The sequence below is a fragment of the Ctenopharyngodon idella genome, chromosome 6 (assembly GCF_019924925.1).
Source record: "Ctenopharyngodon idella isolate HZGC_01 chromosome 6, HZGC01, whole genome shotgun sequence".
NCBI classification, from domain to species: Eukaryota; Metazoa; Chordata; class Actinopteri; order Cypriniformes; family Xenocyprididae; genus Ctenopharyngodon; species Ctenopharyngodon idella.
In genome coordinates, this window is record NC_067225.1 from 26583604 (window position 1) to 26589758 (window position 6155).

The following is a 6155-nucleotide window of genomic DNA, read 5'->3' on the forward strand; positions in this document are numbered from 1 at the left end:
TTTAAGGATCCGCGGGAACCCTGTTATTGTAAAGCGTTACCAACTCATTTTTGACCACCTAACTAGACAGCAATTTGGGGCATCAAAAACATGTTCAATCCTAGTCAAAACCTATAGACAGCATTTTGGGCTTCATGTGCACATTCAAATAGTGAATCACCTACCTGTATTTCTGTGCATAAAAGGCATGTTAAAACCTAGTCAAATCCTAAAGAGACTCCTATCTAGACAGCATTTTTGGCATCATACACATTCAAACCTATAGTGAGTCACCAACCTAGATTGCATTTTTGGGCATCATAGGCATGTACAAACTAGTCAAATCCCAGTGAGCTACATGTATATATACCATTTGTAGGCATCATAGGCACATTCAAACCAAGTCAAAATATAGTTATTTCAAAATGCAAATAATACCCAGGCATACTGTAATATCTGTGCCAGATTGATAAGAAACTTAAAGGGATGTTAGAAGGATGGGGGATGGATAGGAAACGAGTGAGATAAAAAAGCTTCTCATAGACAAAAACTGAAAGAATCACTTAACCAAACAGATCACCGCAGCTGTCTAAATCTCCACAGCTCCACTATCCTTTCAAACCTTCGAAAACACTATTGTCTTACATTCATCAAACCATGTAAGTCACCCCGGACTGAACAAAGAGAGGCTCAAATTCTAAGCAGGCAAGAATTCCTTCCTGCAAAATGGAGATCAATGCTATATTGACTCACACTCATCAGAGTAAATGATTTTTCTTATTGATTCTGCTGGAAGACTGACATGTGGAAGCCAGAGGAGTTGTGCTGTTTTATGGTAAGACCTGTAAGTGCATTTCTGTGGGTGTAAACAATCGAATATGGTTGGTCATAGGTTACCTATCCAAATACATATCACAGATATCACGGGTTACAGCAATCACGACAGCATGCATCTACTTGTGTGGTGATTTTGGAATAGAGTCAATTAGTGTAATCTAATTAACACAGAGTATATATTATATAATCTATACTACCGTATATTCAAGCTGAGTTGTTGAGTGATAAAGTCTCATTTGGTGGTCTAAAGTGTTGAGGTGACAATATAGTAATTGCAGATCAAAAGTGCAAAAATGTCCCAGATTACCCAAAAACCTTGGTGTGAATGAACACTCCGAATTTTAACCCAATTTCTTGCATAGTTGGTGTCTGTTTCATTCACACATGCACAAGGACTCTTTTTATTAACTCAGTACCTTTTACCCATTCACAGGTAAAAAATAAACACCTATTTACTGTGCTATTAAGCATTTCCCCCCCCCCCCCATTTCTCTCCAGTGAGTCTGTTAAATGCATACTCTAACCTTTTGGAAAGTGGGCCTGTTGGTTTCCTTTATATAAAAAGTCCTTCCCTTATCTGCAGATGTTCTCCCTTTCCCAGACATATGGAATTCCTCACCCTGTGGTCTGGAGGGAGGGAATGCTGCGGAAAAGACCCATCTGGAGTGGGAACAAGGTGGGTAATGGTAGAGATGACGCCCCCCTCTCTGCCTGGCTCTCTGGAGAACCCTTGGGCTTGTCTGGAAACGCATCAATCGGGACATACACAGCGGGCCGATCCAGAGCCTGTCACCGGATAGCCCAGGGAGAGGAGTTAAAACTACAATTGGTTCTGCCGTTTAATGATAGAAGCTACAGGACACTGGAGACCAGACGAGTGCTGAAACAGACAGGCTTAGTGAATGCAGCTGAAGGATTATGACAGATTTTAGGTGGTGATGGAGACAAGTGGTTTTGAGGCGTGAATAATCACACGCAGCCAAACTTGACCACTTTGACATGCTTATTCAGGCTGATTATCGCACGGAAATAGCAAAGAGCAGCATTAAACCCCTTTCACGTGTCAGGGCTTCAACCAGGCTTCAACGCACCCTTCAACACAAATGTCATGCGCCATTTTGACCTCCATTCTAAAAGAGCTGCAAATAGCATTACATAAGATGATTTTATGAGGTCAAAAGAAAGTGTTTTTTATAACTTAAACAGTGAAAACAAACAAACAGTTCAGCCTACTGTATATGTGTCCCGCTTGACTTGAGTCATGCTCTGTGCTTGATGACGATGATGATGAAGAAAAGAGGGATACCAAACTCCTGTTGCTTTTAACTGTTAATTTTGTTGTATGCATAAATGGCAATAAAAGTTCTTAGCATTATTTTGTAACTTTCTCCTATAAACTCAAGAACACAAGACGTATTTGCAGCGCACATTCAGACTGTGACTCTCTTAAAGTGGCAGTACTTATTTTTCGTGCCATCCATATCATTAACTCACCTAAAGAGCAGTTTAATCGAATAAAAACATGAAGAAAGAACAAAAGAAGCCATAGCCATCTTGAGTGACAATAATAAAACTGTTACTTTCTTCAAATGTACAACTTAAAACTGAAGTATGTATTCTGTGTTAAAATACTTTGTCCTGTCCCAGTTTAATATGTAGAGATAACTAAGTAAGCCATTCATAGGTTAATTTTCTCAAAACCCTCTATGGCAATATGAAAATTTGATTTTAGCGACATCTCTAGCCCAACACAACACTGCTGACCAATTCTGAAATAAAATAAAATAAAAATAAATGAAAAACCTAAACTTTAAAGGGGTCCTTAATTATGATTTAGTTAGAGTGTAATGATGCTGTTTGAGCATAAACAACATCTGCAAAGTTGCTACAACAAGCTTCTTCCTGGGTTGGTGACATCACATACCCCAATATTTACATAAACCCTGCCCCCAGGAACATGCAACAAAGGGGGCGAGGCCATGTTGGGCTGCTTTAGAGAAGAGGAAGAGTTGTTGTAGTAGAGTGTTGTTGCCCTGCTGCCATTTTACGCCGGACTGCTTCACAAATGAGGGTCAATTCAATGCTGGATCTGCACAAAAGATTAACATGACGGCACATGCTAGTCAATTAGTTGAATCAACTCCACAGCAACTACATTAATGTATCCACTGACCATTCGGAAACGTCCAGTTGCATTCTAAAAGTTGTAACTTCTTTCTGAGTCTTTCCATCAGTGTCTGACTCCGGTTTGAACAATGTAAGGCTGAACACCGTAACTGACAATCGTCATTTTGGCTGCGTGAGATTCTCCAGCTTTGTTGTTGTTGAGCAACCGAAGCGAGAGCTGTTTAAGCCCCGCCCTCTTTTGGAAAGCGGCCGGGAGCAGCAGCTCATTTGCATTTAAAGGGACACACACAAAAATGTTTTTGCTCACACCCAAATAGGGGCAAATTTGACAAGCTATGATAAATGATCTGTGGGGTACTTTGAGCTGAAACTTCACAGACACATTCTGGGGACACCAGAGACTTATATTACATCTTGTGAAAAGGGGCATCAAAGGTCCCTTTTAAAAACTTACATGGAAATTAGAAAAGTTGCCTTACTGAAAAGTTTAAGCTGAAGTTCTAAAATTCCCAAAAAATTTTTTTAAAAATAAATAAATAAAAATTAATTAAAGGTGAACAGTAATATAAAACCCCCAAAATTAATACAAATGACAAAAGCCCCCACCCCCCCAAAAATAAACAAAAAACAAACTAAAATTAAAACAAAAACTGAAAAAAAAAAAAAAAGGTAATTCAAAATATTTATAAAATATAATATACATAACAATAGTAAACATAAAATAATAAAATAAATAGGCTACTATATAAATAATAAAATAACAATACTAACAAGTGACAAATTATAATCAATCAATGGCTTACAGGGGGCTTATTCAGAAAGCTGTATTGAAAACAATGTTTATTTTTGCAGTCCTGTTCAGTGGCACAGAAGTGACGTACTTCAGCTTCAATGTGACTGGATACATGCCTTTCTTCCATCATGTCTTATCTTATTTATGTGACACCAGACATAAAAATTTATCATGCAAATTGTCTGGTAATCATTGGCTGTTTCACAAGTCAGCAGCAAACGTAGTTGAAATGATTGAAAGTTTCAGTGTTGACCAGCCTGCAATACTGGGGCCGATGGTAGTGCCGTAACTTTGTGAAGCCTCCATATAGTTCAATGGATTTGGGGAACATTGATGCGAGTCATTAAGCTAGAGGAAGAGGAAAGGAGCTGAATTTTTCAGTAGGGCTAAAGCACTTGGTCTTCTCTGGGTCTAGTGTCAGTGCTTTACATGAATGGTGAGAGCTCTACTCTGACATCTCCATCCCAGATGAGACAGCTCCCAGCATGCCTCAGGCTACCAGGACTCACTATCAGAGCAGCACACATCACTCAGAGTGGTGGTGAGAAATCTTTTATTCTGCATACCAAATTATTTGCATCAAAAGCTCATAAGGGTCATCGGACAAAACAGTAGTATGAAGCGCTACGGTATTTGGACATCTCAGCTGCGTTTCACATAAATGTTATTGCATTAGATAAAATAACCAAGTGACATGAATTTTAAAGTAATATAACGATATAATAAATTAAATGGACATTTCCTGGTCTAAAATGACCTTGAGATCAGTTGGTTAAAAGTCATTGCAAGAGTCTAATTGCATTTTGGGGTCACTGTATTAAGGCTAGTTCACACCAAGAACAATAACTATAAAGATAAAAATATAGTTCTAGAAGTCGTTCTAAATATAAAAGAATAGCACTATCCACACCATAGCTATAACGATAACGTTATAGAGGAACGATATTGTTGGGATCACTTTCAGAGCGATAAAACACTGACAGCCAATCAGAATCCTTTCTAATATAAGGGCTCACGCATTTAAAATGGCAGACGACATTACGGAGAAGTTAATCGCCGAGGTCCAGATAAAGCAACCACTGTTTGATAAGTCAACCCCCCTTTTCAAGCATACTTTAAAGAAAATGGAAATATGGAAAACAATCGGTCATACTCTCGGAATAAATGGTGAGAAGTATTAACGATGAGATAGCAAACAGTATAACATAAAATTACCTCAGGTATCCTGCGCTAGTTTCGATAACTGTCTTGCGGTGAAAAAGACTAACTTAAGCGTTGTTTTTATTCCACTATATTGACTTGCGTCAGCTAAATTCACTGTTAGATTTGATCGATTACTCTAGCTATTCACTCGAAACATAGCATACTGAGGACATCTGCTGGTTAAAGCTGTATAAATGCAACAAGAACAGCAAAAACATGTTGTACACTTTGAAACCGCAGCGCGTGAGCTTACAATAAACAGACTGTTATCGTTCGTTGGTATGAACGCAAATATAGTTATCGTTCTAGTTATCTTAATAGTTATCGTTCTTGGTGTGAACGGGCCTTTAGTCAATTTTAGCTTTGGGTGTGAAGTACAGTATAAATAAAGACCAAAAACAGCACGTTAGATAAATTGAACATTTTATTTGTGGAAAAAAACACAAGCAAAATGCATCAATAGACATTTCTACTTTAAGCAAGGGAAATGATAAAGAAGCCTCTAAAAGCAAAGTCGTGCACATGCCAAAAGTCTGTCAAATGTTAGCATTGTATCAGCTATAGACAAGGAGCAGTGATCAATTAAAAAATTAAGAGAAAGGGAAGTAAAATGTACATTTACAAGTGAAATTAATGAGCTCCACACAAAATTTTACAAATAACAGCAACTAGGCAAGAACAAAACAAGGGGGAAAAAAAAAAGATTTTTACTAACAAAATTAAAAGTTATTACGCAAAAGGAAACTGTAAAAGCATTTTTTTTTTACAAGATATTGACAAAATTAAAGAAGCCAAGACTATACAGGTACACTGAAATTTCACAAGGTTAACGCTATAGCATATGTAAACAAGCATTCTATATTTGGGTTTCTGACAAAAAAAACAAAAAAAAAAAGCTAAAAAAAAAATGTAACCATCTTTACACAGTAAATTAAGGTTACTGGTCGTACACAAGAACAGAACTGCTTGCGCGTAAAAAGGAAGAAAAAAAAAAACTTTAGCTCCATTGCTGTTCATAGCCTATTATGTTGGCTTTTGCACCATTTTGAGTTATACATAAGCAATTTAAACTCAGCAATTGTTTTTTTCTCCTCAAATTTAAATAAATTAAGATACAATTCGTTGTTTGTTCTTTTTTTCCTTTACAATTTTACAAAATTCAGGTAATCGTTTCTGACAGCGGATAAGGCAAGTGAAAAAATGGCTATATTCATAC